Raw genomic sequence first — 19692 nt, 5'->3', positions numbered from 1 at the left:
GGAGCCTCCTGCAGGTATGTTCTCAGTGTGCCACCAAGGAAGAATTGTAGACAAGCGGGCAGGCACCAGGTGACGGAAGCTTCTGTGGCTGTTGTGTTACAGATGTGTCTACAGGGAAGACTTCTCCAGCTTCTCCAGCTGCTACCTTGGATGCTGCACTCAAGCCCAGCTCCCATCTCAGGGGTGAGTAGTGTGTCCCTGCTGACCCCACAGGCTGAACCCTGCTTTTCTGGGATCCATTCCTGGGAAATGGAAATATTTTTCTCTAAGGTACTCCAACAGGGAAAATCCAAGATACAACAGATAAGATATCCCTGGAACCATCCAAACAGATGAGGCAAGAGCTGAAGGAATGTCTGCAGAGAAGACAAGGTGGGTGCATTTCCCTCATGCTGCTCCTGGGATTCAGCAGCCGGGGGCTTTGGCTGCACATCTGGACACGCCATGCCCGGCACAGTGGGAAGGGATCCATGGCAGCCTTGCTGCCCCGCTGCTGCTTTCACGCCCTGCAGGGCTGTTTGCCAGCCTGGCCTGGCTGCAGCTTCTGCCCAGCCTCTGCCGGAAGTTATTTGGCATCAGCTGACAGGCCATGCCCAAACTGTAACACACCCGGAGATCCCCCACTATATCCAGCCCTGCAGATTAGGAAAAGGGTGGCTGTTTGGTGGTGGAAGTGCTTTCATCATGCCACTGTAACCTGGCCATTTTCCTGCTCCATAAATTTCACAAATATTACCTCTGATGCCACCACCCAAGTGGGAAACAGCTCCATCTGATGCAGCTGTCTCCCTTCCTTTGTCAAGAGATGGACATAGTGCTTCAGTGGAAGGTGGTATTTCTTGAAGGAAGCACTCCATCTTCGGTGCCAGCCCCTGCTGCAGGAAGGAAGGCAAAGCCAGACACGGGCACAGGCACAGCAGGTAATTGCTGTGCCGGGCTCAGGACTGGCCGGGGCTGTGTGGCAGCAGCTCTTCCCCCAGGGCCTGCCCTTGCCCGGCCCGGCAGCAGCCAAAGCTGGAGGCGCCTCAGCTTCCAGGCCTCTGGAGCTCGTTCAGAGCCCCGGGGAAACGGGACTGGTGCAGCAACGTCCCTGGCGCTGCAGCTGCTGCGGAGCTGGCCCTGAGTGCCCAGAGGCCCAAGGCACAGGAGCAGCCCCGAGCGGGAGCCCTGCCGCCAGCCCAGGGCCAGAGCCAGCCCTGGCACACAATGGAAACAGTTCTCATCTTGGTTTGCTTCCAGACTGGGATGCTGGGAAGGATTCTCCATTAGCCTGGCGCTCTGAAGTTGTGAAGCCCTCTGAGCATTCTGCAGGTATGTTCTCACTGTCCCACCAAGGCGTAATGTTTGACTGACTGGTAAGAAGCAGGTGACAGAAGCTTCTGTGGCTTTTGTGTTACAGGCGTGTCTGCAGGGACGACCTCACCAACTCCTACCTTGGATGCTGCACAAAAGGCCAGCTCCCATGGCAGGGGTGAGTAGTGTGTCCCTGCTGACCCCTCAGGCTGAGCCCTGCTTTTGTGGGGTCCATTCCTGGGAAATGGAACTACTTTCTCTTAAGGTCCTCTGACAGGAAAGACCAAAGACATGGCAGGCAGGAAATTCCAGGACCCATTAGAAATCATGTGGCAAATGCTGAAGGAACGTCTGCAGAGAAGACAAGGTGGGTGCATTTCCCTCATGCTGCTCCTGGGACTCAGTAGCCGGGGGCTTTGGCTGCACATCTGGACACGCCGTGCCCGGCACAGTAGGAAGGGATCCATGGCAGCCTTGCTGCCCCGCTGCTGCTTTCATGCCCTGCAGGGCTGTTTCCCAGCCTGGCCTGGCTGCAGCTTCTGCCCAGCCTCTGCAGGAAGGCATTTGGCATCAGCTGGCAGACAGCCCCAATTGCACCACAGGCCATGCCCACCCTCAGATCCCCTGCAATTTCCTGGTGTCCAGGCAGATCAGATGTTGGGGCTGTTTGGGGAAGGAAGCAGCCTTGGGTTGTCCCAAAATCCTGGGTGTTTTCTGATCCTTGTGCATTCCTTTCACAAGTGATGCCTCCTGAAATTGTCCCCTTCCCCATTCCCAGTCAGGAATGTTTTCATCTGATCCAGCTGTCTCTTTTCCATTCTCCAGAAATGAAAGGAGAGCCTGTGGAGAAAGAAGCATTTCCCGGACGAAGCAGTGGTTGCATGCCAGCCTCAGCTCCAGGAAGGGAGGCCATGCCAGGCACAGGCACAGGAGGTAATTGCTGTGCCTCTGGGCCTGAGCCCTGCTGAGGCTTGAGCTGCCCTCTCTGCTGTTTGGCAGTGCGGGCACAGCCTGGACTAGAGCGGCACAGCCCAGGGGAATTATCCCGAGCAGGCGCAGGGCACTGAGCAGTCCTGCTGGGGTCCCTCCATGGGAGACATGTCCTGAAACCTGGGAGCGACTGCACGGGGTGCCCACGGTTGGGAAAGGACAGAGGGGGAGAGCAAGGCTCCAGTGTGTCCTGAGAGGGCCTGGTTTTTTCCCCTTGGGATCTGGGGGGTTTCCCCACAGAAGGAGGGCAGGAGGGACAGAGGGAAGGCAGGATGGATAGCTGTGGCACTGCCTGCTGCAGTTTTCCCCCATGCTTTAGGGAGGATTTCTTCTGTGTGTGAGGGGGAGAGTTCCAGGTCCCTGCACTGCTGCAGCCACCCCTCCCAGGGATGTTGCTGAGGGCAGGGAAAGAGTGTGGAGAGTGACCAGGAGCCAGCCCAGAGCTCCCCAGGCTCCTGGGCAGCTTTGGCCATGTCTATTCACATCTGGCTCCCATGGCCTTACCCGACTCCCTGGCAGTGCCCAGTTCCCTGTGGCAGAAAGAGATCCCATCACACACTGGAAAATGTTCTCATCTGTGCTGCATTGTAGATGAGGGTGCTGGGAAGGCTTCTCCATCAGCTTGGATGAATAAAGTTTTGAAGCCCTTGGAGCCTCCTGCAGGTATGTTCTCAGTGTGCCACCAAGGAAGAATTGTAGACAAGCGGGCAGGCACCAGGTGACGGAAGCTTCTGTGGCTGTTGTGTTACAGATGTGTCTACAGGGAAGACTTCTCCAGCTTCTCCAGCTGCTACCTTGGATGCTGCACTCAAGCCCAGCTCCCATCTCAGGGGTGAGTAGTGTGTCCCTGCTGACCCCACAGGCTGAACCCTGCTTTTCTGGGATCCATTCCTGGGAAATGGAAATATTTTTCTCTAAGGTACTCCAACAGGGAAAATCCAAGATACAACAGATAAGATATCCCTGGAACCATCCAAACAGATGAGGCAAGAGCTGAAGGAATGTCTGCAGAGAAGACAAGGTGGGTGCATTTCCCTCATGCTGCTCCTGGGATTCAGCAGCCGGGGGCTTTGGCTGCACATCTGGACACGCCATGCCCGGCACAGTGGGAAGGGATCCATGGCAGCCTTGCTGCCCCGCTGCTGCTTTCACGCCCTGCAGGGCTGTTTGCCAGCCTGGCCTGGCTGCAGCTTCTGCCCAGCCTCTGCCGGAAGTTATTTGGCATCAGCTGACAGGCCATGCCCAAACTGTAACACACCCGGAGATCCCCCACTATATCCAGCCCTGCAGATTAGGAAAAGGGTGGCTGTTTGGTGGTGGAAGTGCTTTCATCATGCCACTGTAACCTGGCCATTTTCCTGCTCCATAAATTTCACAAATATTACCTCTGATGCCACCACCCAAGTGGGAAACAGCTCCATCTGATGCAGCTGTCTCCCTTCCTTTGTCAAGAGATGGACATAGTGCTTCAGTGGAAGGTGGTATTTCTTGAAGGAAGCACTCCATCTTCGGTGCCAGCCCCTGCTGCAGGAAGGAAGGCAAAGCCAGACACGGGCACAGGCACAGCAGGTAATTGCTGTGCCGGGCTCAGGACTGGCCGGGGCTGTGTGGCAGCAGCTCTTCCCCCAGGGCCTGCCCTTGCCCGGCCCGGCAGCAGCCAAAGCTGGAGGCGCCTCAGCTTCCAGGCCTCTGGAGCTGGTTCAGAGCCCCGGGGAAACGGGACTGGTGCAGCAACGTCCCTGGCGCTGCAGCTGCTGCGGAGCTGGCCCTGAGTGCCCAGAGGCCCAAGGCACAGGAGCAGCCCCGAGCGGGAGCCCTGCCGCCAGCCCAGGGCCAGAGCCAGCCCTGGCACACAATGGAAACAGTTCTCATCTTGGTTTGCTTCCAGACTGGGATGCTGGGAAGGATTCTCCATTAGCCTGGCGCTCTGAAGTTGTGAAGCCCTCTGAGCATTCTGCAGGTATGTTCTCACTGTCCCACCAAGGCGTAATGTTTGACTGACTGGTAAGAAGCAGGTGACAGAAGCTTCTGTGGCTTTTGTGTTACAGGCGTGTCTGCAGGGACGACCTCACCAACTCCTACCTTGGATGCTGCACAAAAGGCCAGCTCCCATGGCAGGGGTGAGTAGTGTGTCCCTGCTGACCCCTCAGGCTGAGCCCTGCTTTTGTGGGGTCCATTCCTGGGAAATGGAACTACTTTCTCTTAAGGTCCTCTGACAGGAAAGACCAAAGACATGGCAGGCAGGAAATTCCAGGACCCATTAGAAATCATGTGGCAAATGCTGAAGGAACGTCTGCAGAGAAGACAAGGTGGATGCATTTCCCTCATGCTGCTCCTGGGACTCAGTAGCCGGGGGCTTTGGCTGCACATCTGGACACGCCGTGCCCGGCACAGTAGGAAGGGATCCATGGCAGCCTTGCTGCCCCGCTGCTGCTTTCATGCCCTGCAGGGCTGTTTCCCAGCCTGGCCTGGCTGCAGCTTCTGCCCAGCCTCTGCAGGAAGGCATTTGGCATCAGCTGGCAGACAGCCCCAATTGCACCACAGGCCATGCCCACCCTCAGATCCCCTGCAATTTCCTGGTGTCCAGGCAGATCAGATGTTGGGGCTGTTTGGGGAAGGAAGCAGCCTTGGGTTGTCCCAAAATCCTGGGTGTTTTCTGATCCTTGTGCATTCCTTTCACAAGTGATGCCTCCTGAAATTGTCCCCTTCCCCATTCCCAGTCAGGAATGTTTTCATCTGATCCAGCTGTCTCTTTTCCATTCTCCAGAAATGAAAGGAGAGCCTGTGGAGAAAGAAGCATTTCCCGGACGAAGCAGTGGTTGCATGCCAGCCTCAGCTCCAGGAAGGGAGGCCATGCCAGGCACAGGCACAGGAGGTAATTGCTGTGCCTCTGGGCCTGAGCCCTGCTGAGGCTTGAGCTGCCCTCTCTGCTGTTTGGCAGTGCGGGCACAGCCTGGACTAGAGCGGCACAGCCCAGGGGAATTATCCCGAGCAGGCGCAGGGCACTGAGCAGTCCTGCTGGGGTCCCTCCATGGGAGACATGTCCTGAAACCTGGGAGCGACTGCACGGGGTGCCCACGGTTGGGAAAGGACAGAGGGGGAGAGCAAGGCTCCAGTGTGTCCTGAGAGGGCCTGGTTTTTTCCCCTTGGGATCTGGGGGGTTTCCCCACAGAAGGAGGGCAGGAGGGACAGAGGGAAGGCAGGATGGATAGCTGTGGCACTGCCTGCTGCAGTTTTCCCCCATGCTTTAGGGAGGATTTCTTCTGTGTGTGAGGGGGAGAGTTCCAGGTCCCTGCACTGCTGCAGCCACCCCTCCCAGGGATGTTGCTGAGGGCAGGGAAAGAGTGTGGAGAGTGACCAGGAGCCAGCCCAGAGCTCCCCAGGCTCCTGGGCAGCTTTGGCCATGTCTATTCACATCTGGCTCCCATGGCCTTACCCGACTCCCTGGCAGTGCCCAGTTCCCTGTGGCAGAAAGAGATCCCATCACACACTGGAAAATGTTCTCATCTGTGCTGCATTGTAGATGAGGGTGCTGGGAAGGCTTCTCCATCAGCTTGGATGAATAAAGTTTTGAAGCCCTTGGAGCCTCCTGCAGGTATGTTCTCAGTGTGCCACCAAGGAAGAATTGTAGACAAGCGGGCAGGCACCAGGTGACGGAAGCTTCTGTGGCTGTTGTGTTACAGATGTGTCTACAGGGAAGACTTCTCCAGCTTCTCCAGCTGCTACCTTGGATGCTGCACTCAAGCCCAGCTCCCATCTCAGGGGTGAGTAGTGTGTCCCTGCTGACCCCACAGGCTGAACCCTGCTTTTCTGGGATCCATTCCTGGGAAATGGAAATATTTTTCTCTAAGGTACTCCAACAGGGAAAATCCAAGATACAACAGATAAGATATCCCTGGAACCATCCAAACAGATGAGGCAAGAGCTGAAGGAACCCCTGCAGACAAGAGAATGTGGGTGCATTTCCCTCATGCTTCTCCTGGGAGTCAGCAGCCGGGGGCTTTGGCTGCACATCTGGACACGCCGTGCCCGGCACAGTGGGAAGGGATCCATGGCAGCCTTGCTGCCCCGCTGCTGCTTTCACGCCCTGCAGGGCTGTTTCCCAGCCTGGCCTGGCTGCAGCTTCTACCCAGCCTCTGCAGGAAGGCATTTGGCATCAGCTGACAGGCCATGCCCAAACTGTAAGACACCCTGAGATCCCCCACTATATCCAGCCCTGCAGATTAGGAAAAGGGTGGCTGTTTGGTGGTGGAAGTGCTCTCATCATGCCACTGTAACCTGGCCATTTTCCTGCTCCATAAATTTCACAAATATTACCTCTGATGCCACCACCTAAGTGGGAAACAGCTCCATCTGATGCAGCTGTCTCCCTTCCTTTGTCAAGAGATGGACATAGTGCTTCAGTGGAAGGTGGTATTTCTTGAAGGAAGCACTCCATCTTCGGTGTGAGCCCCTGCTGCAGGAAGGAAGGCAAAGCCAGACACGGGCACAGGCACAGCAGGTAATTGCTGTGCCAGGCTCAGCCCTGGACGGGGCTGTGTGGCAGCAGCTCTTCCCCCAGGGCCTGCCCTTGCCCGGCCCGGCAGCAGCCAAAGCTGGAGGCGCCTCAGCTTCCAGGCCTCTGGAGCTGGTTCAGAGCCCCGGGGAAACGGGACTGGTGCAGCAACGTCCCTGGCGCTGCAGCTGCTGCGGAGCTGGCCCTGAGTGCCCAGAGGCCCAAGGCACAGGAGCAGCCCCGAGCGGGAGCCCTGCCGCCAGCCCAGGGCCAGAGCCAGCCCTGGCACACAATGGAAACAGTTCTCATCTTGGTTTGCTCTCAGACTGGGATGCTGGGAAGGATTCTCCATTAGCCTGGCGCTCTGAAGTTGTGAAGCCCTCTGAGCATTCTGCAGGTATGTTCTCACTGTCCCACCAAGGCGTAATGTTTGACTCACTGGTAAGAAGCAGGTGACAGAAGCTTCTGTGGCTGTTGTGTTACAGGCGTGTCTGCAGGGACGACCTCACCAACTCCTACCTTGGATGCTGCACAAAAGGCCAGCTCCCATGGCAGGGGTGAGTAGTGTGTCCCTGCTGACCCCTCAGGCTGAGCCCTGCTTTTGTGGGGTCCATTCCTGGGAAATGGAACTACTTTCTCTTAAGGTCCTCTGACAGGAAAGACCAAAGACATGGCAGGCAGGAAATTCCAGGACCCATTAGAAATCATGTGGCAAATGCTGAAGGAACGTCTGCAGAGAAGACAAGGTGGGTGCATTTCCCTCATGCTGCTCCTGGGACTCAGTAGCCGGGGGCGTTGGCTGCACATCTGGACACGCCGTGCCCGGCACAGCAGGAAGGGATCCATGGCAGCCTTGCTGCCCCGCTGCTGCTTTCACGCCCTGCAGGGCTGTTTCCCAGCCTGGCCTGGCTGCAGCTTCTGCCCAGCCTCTGCAGGAAGGCATTTGGCATCAGCTGGCAGACAGCCCCAATTGCACCACAGGCCATGCCCACCCTCAGATCCCCTGCAATTTCCTGGTGTCCAGGCAGATCAGATGTTGGGGCTGTTTGGGGAAGGAAGCAGCCTTGGGTTGTCCCAAAATCCTGGGTGTTGTCTGATCCTTGTGCATTCCTTTCACAAGTGATGCCTCCTGAAATTGTCCCCTTCCCCATTCCCAGTCAGGAATATTTTCATCTGATCCAGCTGTCTCTTTTCCATTCTCCAGAAATGAAAGGAGAGCCTGTGGAGAAAGAAGCATTTCCCGGAGGAAGCAGTGGTTGCATGCCAGCCTCAGCTCCAGGAAGGGAGGCCATGCCAGGCACAGGCACAGGAGGTAATTGCTGTGCCTCTGGGCCTGAGCCCTGCTGAGGCTTGAGCTGCCCTCTCTGCTGTTTGGCAGTGCGGGCACAGCCTGGACTAGAGCGGCACAGCCCAGGGGAATTATCCCGAGCAGGCGCAGGGCACTGAGCAGTCCTGCTGGGGTCCCTCCATGGGAGACATGTCCTGAAACCTGGGAGTGACTGCACGGGGTGCCCACGGTGGGGAAAGGACAGAGGGGGAGAGCAAGGCTCCAGTGTGTCCTGAGAGGGCCTGGTTTTTTCCCCTTGGGATCTGGGGGGTTTCCCCACAGAAGGAGGGCAGGAGGGACAGAGGGAGGGCAGCATGGATAGCTGTGGCACTGCCTGCTGCAGTTTTCCCCCATGCTTTAGGGAGGATTTCTTCTGTGTGTGAGGGGGAGAGTTCCAGGTCCCTGCACTGCTGCAGCCACCCCTCCCAGGGATGTTGCTGAGGGCAGGGAAAGAGTGTGGAGAGTGACCAGGAGCCAGCCCAGAGCTCCCCAGGCCCCTGGGCAGCTTTGGCCATGTCTATTCACATCTGGCTCCCATGGCGTTACCCGACTACCTGGCAGTGCCCAGTTCCCTGTGGCAGAAAGAGATCCCATCACACACTGGAAAATATTCTCATCTGTGCTGCATTGTAGATGAGGGTGCTGGGAAGGCTTCTCCATCAGCTTGGATGAATAAAGTTTTGAAGCCCTTGGAGCCTCCTGCAGGTATGTTCTCAGCGTGCCACCAAGGAAGAATTGTAGACAAGCGGGCAGGCACCAGGTGACGGAAGCTTCTGTGGCTGTTGTGTTACAGATGTGTCTACAGGGAAGACTTCTCCAGCTTCTCCAGCTGCTACCTTGGATGCTGCACTCAAGCCCAGCTCCCATCTCAGGGGTGAGTAGTGTGTCCCTGCTGACCCCACAGGCTGAACCCTGCTTTTCTGGGATCCATTCCTGGGAAATGGAAATATTTTTCTCTAAGGTACTCCAACAGGGAAAATCCAAGATACAACAGATAAGATATCCCTGGAACCATCCAAACAGATGAGGCAAGAGCTGAAGGAATGTCTGCAGAGAAGACAAGGTGGGTGCATTTCCCTCATGCTGCTCCTGGGATTCAGCAGCCGGGGGCTTTGGCTGCACATCTGGACACGCCATGCCCGGCACAGTGGGAAGGGATCCATGGCAGCCTCGCTGCCCCGCTGCTGCTTTCACGCCCTGCAGGGCTGTTTCCCAGCCTGGCCTGGCTGCAGCTTCTGCCCAGCCTCTGCCGGAAGTTATTTGGCATCAGCTGACAGGCCATGCCCAAACTGTAACACACCCGGAGATCCCCCACTATATCCAGCCCTGCAGATTAGGAAAAGGGTGGCTGTTTGGTGGTGGAAGTGCTTTCATCATGCCACTGTAACCTGGCCATTTTCCTGCTCCATAAATTTCACAAATATTACCTCTGATGCCACCACCCAAGTGGGAAACAGCTCCATCTGATGCAGCTGTCTCCCTTCCTTTGTCAAGAGATGGACATAGTGCTTCAGTGGAAGGTGGTATTTCTTGAAGGAAGCACTCCATCTTCGGTGTGAGCCCCTGCTGCAGGAAGGAAGGCAAAGCCAGACACGGGCACAGGCACAGCAGGTAATTGCTGTGCCGGGCTCAGGCCTGGCCGGGGCTGTGTGGCAGCAGCTCTTCCCCCAGGGCCTGCCCTTGCCCGGCCCGGCAGCAGCCAAAGCTGGAGGCGCCTCGGCTTCCAGGCCTCTGGAGCTGGTTCAGAGCCCCGGGGAAACGGGACTGGTGCAGCAACGTCCCTGGCGCTGCAGCTGCTGCGGAGCTGGCCCTGAGTGCCCAGAGGCCCAAGGCACAGGAGCAGCCCCGAGCGGGAGCCCTGCCGCCAGCCCAGGGCCAGAGCCAGCCCTGGCACACAATGGAAACAGTTCTCATCTTGGTTTGCTTCCAGACTGGGATGCTGGGAAGGATTCTCCATTAGCCTGGCACTCTGAAGTTGTGAAGCCCTCTGAGCATTCTGCAGGTATGTTCTCACTGTCCCACCAAGGCGTAATGTTTGACTGACTGGTAAGAACCAGGTGACAGAAGCTTCTGTGGCTGTTGTGTTACAGGTGTGTCTGCAGGGACGACCTCACCAACTCCTACCTTGGATGCTGCACAAAAGCCCAGCTCCCATGGCAGGGGTGAGTAGTGTGTCCCTGCTGACCCCTCAGGCTGAGCCCTGCTTTTGTGGGGTCCATTCCTGGGAAATGGAACTACTTTCTCTTAAGGTCCTCTGACAGGAAAGACCAAAGACATGGCAGGCAGGAAATTCCAGGACCCATTAGAAATCATGTGGCAAATGCTGAAGGAACGTCTGCAGAGAAGACAAGGTGGGTGCATTTCCCTCATGCTGCTCCTGGGACTCAGTAGCCGGGGGCGTTGGCTGCACATCTGGACACGCCGTGCCCGGCACAGCAGGAAGGGATCCATGGCAGCCTTGCTGCCCCTCTGCTGCTTTCATGCCCTGCAGAGCTGTTTCCCAGCCTGGCCTGGCTGCAGCTTCTGCCCAGCCTCTGCAGGAAGGCATTTGGCATCAGCTGGCAGACAGCCCCAATTGCACCACAGGCCATGCCCACCCTCAGATCCCCTGCAATTTCCTGGTGTCCAGGCAGATCAGATGTTGGGGCTGTTTGGGGAAGGAAGCAGCCTTGGGTTGTCCCAAAATCCTGGGTGTTTTCTGATCCTTGTGCATTCCTTTCACAAGTGATGCCTCCTGAAATTGTCCCCTTCCCCATTCCCAGTCAGGAATGTTTTCATCTGATCCAGCTGTCTCTTTTCCATTCTCCAGAAATGAAAGGAGAGCCTGTGGAGAAAGAAGCATTTCCCGGACGAAGCAGTGGTTGCATGCCAGCCTCAGCTCCAGGAAGGGAGGCCATGCCAGGCACAGGCACAGGAGGTAATTGCTGTGCCTCTGGGCCTGAGCCCTGCTGAGGCTTGAGCTGCCCTCTCTGCTGTTTGGCAGTGCGGGCACAGCCTGGACTAGAGCGGCACAGCCCAGGGGAATTATCCCGAGCAGGCGCAGGGCACTGAGCAGTCCTGCTGGGGTCCCTCCATGGGAGACATGTCCTGAAACCTGGGAGTGACTGCACGGGGTGCCCACGGTGGGGAAAGGACAGAGGGGGAGAGCAAGGCTCCAGTGTGTCCTGAGAGGGCCTGGTTTTTTCCCCTTGGGATCTGGGGGGTTTCCCCACAGAAGGAGGGCAGGAGGGACAGAGGGAGGGCAGCATGGATAGCTGTGGCACTGCCTGCTGCAGTTTTCCCCCATGCTTTAGGGAGGATTTCTTCTGTGTGTGAGGGGGAGAGTTCCAGGTCCCTGCACTGCTGCAGCCACCCCTCCCAGGGATGTTGCTGAGGGCAGGGAAAGAGTGTGGAGAGTGACCAGGAGCCAGCCCAGAGCTCCCCAGGCTCCTGGGCAGCTTTGGCCATGTCTATTCACATCTGGCTCCCATGGCCTTACCCGACTCCCTGGCAGTGCCCAGTTCCCTGTGGCAGAAAGAGATCCCATCACACACTGGAAAATGTTCTCATCTGTGCTGCATTGTAGATGAGGGTGCTGGGAAGGCTTCTCCATCAGCTTGGATGAATAAAGTTTTGAAGCCCTTGGAGCCTCCTGCAGGTATGTTCTCAGTGTGCCACCAAGGAAGAATTGTAGACAAGCGGGCAGGCACCAGGTGACGGAAGCTTCTGTGGCTGTTGTGTTACAGATGTGTCTACAGGGAAGACTTCTCCAGCTTCTCCAGCTGCTACCTTGGATGCTGCACTCAAGCCCAGCTCCCATCTCAGGGGTGAGTAGTGTGTCCCTGCTGACCCCACAGGCTGAACCCTGCTTTTCTGGGATCCATTCCTGGGAAATGGAAATATTTTTCTCTAAGGTACTCCAACAGGGAAAATCCAAGATACAACAGATAAGATATCCCTGGAACCATCCAAACAGATGAGGCAAGAGCTGAAGGAATGTCTGCAGAGAAGACAAGGTGGGTGCATTTCCCTCATGCTGCTCCTGGGATTCAGCAGCCGGGGGCTTTGGCTGCACATCTGGACACGCCATGCCCGGCACAGTGGGAAGGGATCCATGGCAGCCTCGCTGCCCCGCTGCTGCTTTCACGCCCTGCAGGGCTGTTTCCCAGCCTGGCCTGGCTGCAGCTTCTGCCCAGCCTCTGCCGGAAGTTATTTGGCATCAGCTGACAGGCCATGCCCAAACTGTAACACACCCGGAGATCCCCCACTATATCCAGCCCTGCAGATTAGGAAAAGGGTGGCTGTTTGGTGGTGGAAGTGCTTTCATCATGCCACTGTAACCTGGCCATTTTCCTGCTCCATAAATTTCACAAATATTACCTCTGATGCCACCACCCAAGTGGGAAACAGCTCCATCTGATGCAGCTGTCTCCCTTCCTTTGTCAAGAGATGGACATAGTGCTTCAGTGGAAGGTGGTATTTCTTGAAGGAAGCACTCCATCTTCGGTGCCAGCCCCTGCTGCAGGAAGGAAGGCAAAGCCAGACACGGGCACAGGCACAGCAGGTAATTGCTGTGCCGGGCTCAGGCCTGGCCGGGGCTGTGTGGCAGCAGCTCTTCCCCCAGGGCCTGCCCTTGCCCGGCCCGGCAGCAGCCAAAGCTGGAGGCGCCTCAGCTTCCAGGCCTCTGGAGCTCGTTCAGAGCCCCGGGGAAACGGGACTGGTGCAGCAACGTCCCTGGCGCTGCAGCTGCTGCGGAGCTGGCCCTGAGTGCCCAGAGGCCCAAGGCACAGGAGCAGCCCCGAGCGGGAGCCCTGCCGCCAGCCCGGGGCCAGAGCCAGCCCTGGCACACAATGGAAACAGTTCTCATCTTGGTTTGCTTCCAGACTGGGATGCTGGGAAGGATTCTCCATTAGCCTGGCGCTCTGAAGTTGTGAAGCCCTCTGAGCATTCTGCAGGTATGTTCTCACTGTCCCACCAAGGCGTAATGTTTGACTGACTGGTAAGAAGCAGGTGACAGAAGCTTCTGTGGCTTTTGTGTTACAGGCGTGTCTGCAGGGACGACCTCACCAACTCCTACCTTGGATGCTGCACAAAAGGCCAGCTCCCATGGCAGGGGTGAGTAGTGTGTCCCTGCTGACCCCTCAGGCTGAGCCCTGCTTTTGTGGGGTCCATTCCTGGGAAATGGAACTACTTTCTCTTAAGGTCCTCTGACAGGAAAGACCAAAGACATGGCAGGCAGGAAATTCCAGGACCCATTAGAAATCATGTGGCAAATGCTGAAGGAACGTCTGCAGAGAAGACAAGGTGGGTGCATTTCCCTCATGCTGCTCCTGGGACTCAGTAGCCGGGGGCTTTGGCTGCACATCTGGACACGCCGTGCCCGGCACAGTAGGAAGGGATCCATGGCAGCCTTGCTGCCCCGCTGCTGCTTTCATGCCCTGCAGGGCTGTTTCCCAGCCTGGCCTGGCTGCAGCTTCTGCCCAGCCTCTGCAGGAAGGCATTTGGCATCAGCTGGCAGACAGCCCCAATTGCACCACAGGCCATGCCCACCCTCAGATCCCCTGCAATTTCCTGGTGTCCAGGCAGATCAGATGTTGGGGCTGTTTGGGGAAGGAAGCAGCCTTGGGTTGTCCCAAAATCCTGGGTGTTTTCTGATCCTTGTGCATTCCTTTCACAAGTGATGCCTCCTGAAATTGTCCCCTTCCCCATTCCCAGTCAGGAATGTTTTCATCTGATCCAGCTGTCTCTTTTCCATTCTCCAGAAATGAAAGGAGAGCCTGTGGAGAAAGAAGCATTTCCCGGACGAAGCAGTGGTTGCATGCCAGCCTCAGCTCCAGGAAGGGAGGCCATGCCAGGCACAGGCACAGGAGGTAATTGCTGTGCCTCTGGGCCTGAGCCCTGCTGAGGCTTGAGCTGCCCTCTCTGCTGTTTGGCAGTGCGGGCACAGCCTGGACTAGAGCGGCACAGCCCAGGGGAATTATCCCGAGCAGGCGCAGGGCACTGAGCAGTCCTGCTGGGGTCCCTCCATGGGAGACATGTCCTGAAACCTGGGAGTGACTGCACGGGGTGCCCACGGTGGGGAAAGGACAGAGGGGGAGAGCAAGGCTCCAGTGTGTCCTGAGAGGGCCTGGTTTTTTCCCCTTGGGATCTGGGGGGTTTCCCCACAGAAGGAGGGCAGGAGGGACAGAGGGAGGGCAGGATGGATAGCTGTGGCACTGCCTGCTGCAGTTTTCCCCCATGCTTTAGGGAGGATTTCTTCTGTGTGTGAGGGGGAGAGTTCCAGGTCCCTGCACTGCTGCAGCCACCCCTCCCAGGGATGTTGCTGAGGGCAGGGAAAGAGTGTGGAGAGTGACCAGGAGCCAGCCCAGAGCTCCCCAGGCTCCTGGGCAGCTTTGGCCATGTCTATTCACATCTGGCTCCCATGGCCTTACCCGACTCCCTGGCAGTGCCCAGTTCCCTGTGGCAGAAAGAGATCCCATCACACACTGGAAAATGTTCTCATCTGTGCTGCATTGTAGATGAGGGTGCTGGGAAGGCTTCTCCATCAGCTTGGATGAATAAAGTTTTGAAGCCCTTGGAGCCTCCTGCAGGTATGTTCTCAGTGTGCCACCAAGGAAGAATTGTAGACAAGCGGGCAGGCACCAGGTGACGGAAGCTTCTGTGGCTGTTGTGTTACAGATGTGTCTACAGGGAAGACTTCTCCAGCTTCTCCAGCTGCTACCTTGGATGCTGCACTCAAGCCCAGCTCCCATCTCAGGGGTGAGTAGTGTGTCCCTGCTGACCCCACAGGCTGAACCCTGCTTTTCTGGGATCCATTCCTGGGAAATGGAAATATTTTTCTCTAAGGTACTCCAACAGGGAAAATCTAAGATACAACAGATAAGATATCCCTGGAACCATCCAAACAGATGAGGCAAGAGCTGAAGGAACCCCTGCAGACAAGAGAATGTGGGTGCATTTCCCTCATGCTTCTCCTGGGAGTCAGCAGCCGGGGGCTTTGGCTGCACATCTGGACACGCCGTGCCTGGCACAGTGGGAAGGGATCCATGGCAGCCTTGCTGCCCCACTGCTGCTTTCACGCCCTGCAGGGCTGTTTCCCAGCCTGGCCTGGCTGCAGCTTCTACCCAGCCTCTGCAGGAAGGCATTTGGCATCAGCTGACAGGCCATGCCCAAACTGTAAGACACCCTGAGATCCCCCACTATATCCAGCCCTGCAGATTAGGAAAAGGGTGGCTGTTTGGTGGTGGAAGTGCTCTCATCATGCCACTGTAACCTGGCCATTTTCCTGCTCCATAAATTTCACAAATATTACCTCTGATGCCACCACCTAAGTGGGAAACAGCTCCATCTGATGCAGCTGTCTCCCTTCCTTTGTCAAGAGATGGACATAGTGCTTCAGTGGAAGGTGGTATTTCTTGAAGGAAGCACTCCATCTTCGGTGCCAGCCCCTGCTGCAGGAAGGAAGGCAAAGCCAGACACGGGCACAGGCACAGCAGGTAATTGCTGTGCCAGGCTCAGCCCTGGCCGGGGCTGTGTGGCAGCAGCTCTTCCCCCAGGGCCTGCCCTTGCCCGGCCCGGCAGCAGCCAAAGCTGGAGGCGCCTCGGCTTCCAGGCCTCTGGAGCTGGTTCAGAGCCCCGGGGAAACGGGACTGGTGCAGCAACGTCCCTGGCGCTGCAGCTGCTGCGGAGCTGGCCCTGAGTGTCCAGAGGCCCAAGGCACAGGAGCAGCCCCGAGCGGGAGCCCTGCCGCCAGCCCAGGGCCAGAGCCAGCCCTGGCACACAATGGAAACAGTTCTCATCTTGGTTTGCTCTCAGACTGGGATGCTGGGAAGGATTCTCCATTAGCCTGGCGCTCTGAAGTTGTGAAGCCCTCTGAGCATTCTGCAGGTATGTTCTCACTGTCCCACCAAGGCGTAATGTTTGACTCACTGGTAAGAAGCAGGTGACAGAAGCTTCTGTGGCTGTTGTGTTACAGGCGTGTCTGCAGGGACGACCTCACCAACTCCTACCTTGGATGCTGCACAAAAGGCCAGCTCCCATGGCAGGGGTGAGTAGTGTGTCCCTGCTGACCCCTCAGGCTGAGCCCTGCTTTTGTGGGGTCCATTCCTGGGAAATGGAACTACTTTCTCTTAAGGTCCTCTGACAGGAAAGACCAAAGACATGGCAGGCAGGAAATTCCAGGACCCATTAGAAATCATGTGGCAAATGCTGAAGGAACGTCTGCAGAGAAGACAAGGTGGGTGCATTTCCCTCATGCTGCTCCTGGGACTCAGTAGCCGGGGGCGTTGGCTGCACATCTGGACACGCCGTGCCCGGCACAGCAGGAAGGGATCCATGGCAGCCTTGCTGCCCCGCTGCTGCTTTCACGCCCTGCAGGGCTGTTTCCCAGCCTGGCCTGGCTGCAGCTTCTGCCCAGCCTCTGCAGGAAGGCATTTGGCATCAGCTGGCAGACAGCCCCAATTGCACCACAGGCCATGCCCACCCTCAGATCCCCTGCAATTTCCTGGTGTCCAGGCAGATCAGATGTTGGGGCTGTTTGGGGAAGGAAGCAGCCTTGGGTTGTCCCAAAATCCTGGGTGTTGTCTGATCCTTATGCATTCCTTTCACAAGTGATGCCTCCTGAAATTGTCCCCTTCCCCATTCCCAGTCAGGAATGCTTTAATCTGATCCAGCTGTCTCTTTTCCATTCTCCAGAAATGAAAGGAGAGCCTGCGGAGAAAGAAGCATTTCCCGGAGGAAGCAGTGGTTGCATGCCAGCCTCAGCTCCAGGAAGGGAGGCCATGCCAGGCACAGGCACAGGAGGTAATTGCTGTGCCTCTGGGCCTGAGCCCTGCTGAGGCTTGAGCTGCCCTCTCTGCTGTTTGGCAGTGCGGGCACAGCCTGGACTAGAGCAGCACAGCCCAGGGGAATTATCCCGAGCAGGCTCAGGGCACTGAGCAGTCCTGCTGGGGTCCCTCCATGGGAGACATGTCCTGAAACCTGACAGCGACTGCACAGGGTGCCCACGGTGGGGAAAGGACAGAGGGGGAGAGCAAGGCTCCAGTGTGTCCTGAGAGGGCCTGGCTGTGTGCCCTTGAGATCTGGGGGGTTTCCCCACAGAAGGAGGGCAGGAGGGACAGAGGGAGGGCAGGATGGATAGCTGCGGCACTGCCTGCTGCAGTTTTCCCCCATGCTTTAGGGAGGATTTCTTCTGTGTGTGAGGGGGAGAGTTCCAGGTCCCTGCACTGCTGCAGCCACCCCTCCCAGGGATGTTGCTGAGGGCAGGGAAAGAGTGTGGAGAGTGACCAGGAGCCAGCCCAGAGCTCCCCAGGCCCCTGGGCAGCTTTGGCCATGTCTATTCACATCTGGCTCCCATGGCCTTACCCGACTCCCTGGCAGTGCCCAGTTCCCTGTGGCAGAAAGAGATCCCAGCACACACTGGAAAATGTTCTCATCTGTGCTGCATTGTAGATGAGGGTGCTGAGAAGGCTTCTCCATCAGCTTGGATGAATAAAGTTTTGAAGCCCTTGGAGCCTCCTGCAGGTATGTTCTCAGTGTGCCACCAAGGAAGAATTGTAGACAAGCGGGCAGGCACCAGGTGACAGAAGCTTCTGTGGCTGTTGTGTTACAGATGTGTCTACAGGGAAGACTTCTCCAGCTTCTCCAGCTGCTACCTTGGATGCTGCACTCAAGCCCAGCTCCCATCTCAGGGGTGAGTAGTGTGTCCCTGCTGACCCCACAGGCTGAACCCTGCTTTTCTGGGATCCATTCCTGGGAAATGGAAATATTTTTCTCTAAGGTACTCCAACAGGGAAAATCCAAGATACAACAGATAAGATATCCCTGGAACCATCCAAACAGATGAGGCAAGAGCTGAAGGAATGTCTGCAGAGAAGACAAGGTGGGTGCATTTCCCTCATGCTGCTCCTGGGACTCAGCAGCCGGGGGCTTTGGCTGCACTTCTGGACATGCCATGCCCGGCACAGTGGGAAGGGATCCATGGCAGCCTTGCTGCCCCGCTGCTGCTTTCACGCCCTGCAGGGCTGTTTGCCAGCCTGGCCTGGCTGCAGCTTCTGCCCAGCCTCTGTAGGAAGTTATTGGGCATCAGCTGACAGGCCATGCCCAAACTGTAAGACACCCTGAGATCCCCCACTATATCCAGCCCTGCAGATTAGGAAAAGGGTGGCTGTTTGGAGGTGGAAGTGCTCTCATCATGCCACTGTAACCTGGCCATTTTCCTGCTCCATAACTTTCACAAATATTACCTCTGATGCCACCACCCAAGTGGGAAACAGCTCCATCTGATGCAGCTGTCTCCCTTCCTTTGTCAAGAGATAGACATAGTGCTTCAGTGGAAGGTGGTATTTCTTGAAGGAAGCACTCCATCTTCGGTGCCAGCCCCTGCTGCAGGAAGGAAGGCAAAGCCAGACACGGGCACAGGCACAGCAGGTAATTGCTGTGCCAGGCTCAGCCCTGGCCGGGGCTGTGTGGCAGCAGCTCTTCTCCCAGGGCCTGCCCTTGCCCGGCCCGGCAGCAGCCAAAGCTGGAGGCGCCTCAGCTTCCAGGCCTCTGGAGCTGGTTCAGAGCCCCGGGGAAACGGGACTGCTGCAGCAACGTCCCTGGCGCTGCAGCTGCTGCGGAGCTGGCCCTGAGTGCCCAGAGACCCAAGGCACAGGAGCAGCCCTGAGCGGGAGCCCTGCCGCCAGCCCGGGGCCAGAGCCAGCCCTGGCACACAATGGAAACAGTTCTCATCTTGGTTTGCTTCCAGACTGGGATGCTGGGAAGGATTCTCCATTAGCCTGGCGCTCTGAAGTTGTGAAGCACTCTGAGCATTCTGCAGGTATGTTCTCACTGTCCCACCAAGGCGTAATGTTTGACTGACTGGTAAGAAGCAGGTGACAGAAGCTTCTGTGGCTGTTGTGTTACAGGCGTGTCTGCAGGGACGACCTCACCAACTCCTACCTTGGATGCTGCACAAAAGCCCAGCTCCCATGGCAGGGGTGAGTAGTGTGTCCCTGCTGACCCCTCAGGCTGAGCCCTGCTTTTGTGGGGTCCATTGCTGGGAAATGGAACAACTTTCTCTTAAGGTCCTCTGACAGGAAAGACCAAAGACATGGCAGGCAGGAAATTCCAGGACCCATTAGAAATCATGTGGCAAATGCTGAAGGAACATCTGCAGAGAAGACAAGGTGGGTGCATTTCCCTCATGCTGCTCCTGGGACTCAGTAGCCGGGGGCGTTGGCTGCACATCTGGACACGTCGTGCCCGGCACAGCAGGAAGGGATCCATGGCAGCCTTGCTGCCCCGCTGCTGCTTTCATGCCCTGCAGGGCTGTTTCCCAGCCTGGCCTGGCTGCAGCTTCTGCCCAGCCTCTGCAGGAAGGCATTTGGCATCAGCTGGCAGACAGCCCCAATTGCACCACAGGCCATGCCCACCCTCAGATCCCCTGCAATTTCCTGGTGTCCAGGCAGATCAGATGTTGGGGCTGTTTGGGGAAGGAAGCAGCCTTGGGTTGTCCCAAAATCCTGGGTGTTTTCTGATCCTTGTGCATTCCTTTCACAAGTGATGCCTCCTGAAATTGTCCCCTTCCCCATTCCCAGTCAGGAATGTTTTCATCTGATCCAGCTGT

At 57.1% G+C, this 19692-nt stretch overlaps 1 long non-coding RNA gene across 1 annotated transcript; it reads left to right on the top strand.

The window, feature by feature from the left end:
* The first annotated feature begins 9620 nt into the window (after nucleotides 1-9620).
* LOC135308377 (uncharacterized) lies at nucleotides 9621-13201 on the top strand. The gene is made up of 3 exons (XR_010368815.1): nucleotides 9621-9716; nucleotides 10036-10107; nucleotides 13128-13201. It is a non-coding gene; the product is annotated as an uncharacterized LOC135308377 (long non-coding RNA).
* Nucleotides 13202-19692: the final 6491 nt, after the last annotated feature.

The sequence above is a fragment of the Passer domesticus genome, chromosome 9 (assembly GCF_036417665.1).
Source record: "Passer domesticus isolate bPasDom1 chromosome 9, bPasDom1.hap1, whole genome shotgun sequence".
Lineage (NCBI taxonomy): Eukaryota > Metazoa > Chordata > Aves > Passeriformes > Passeridae > Passer > Passer domesticus.
This window is presented reverse-complemented; position numbering and strand designations above follow the sequence as displayed.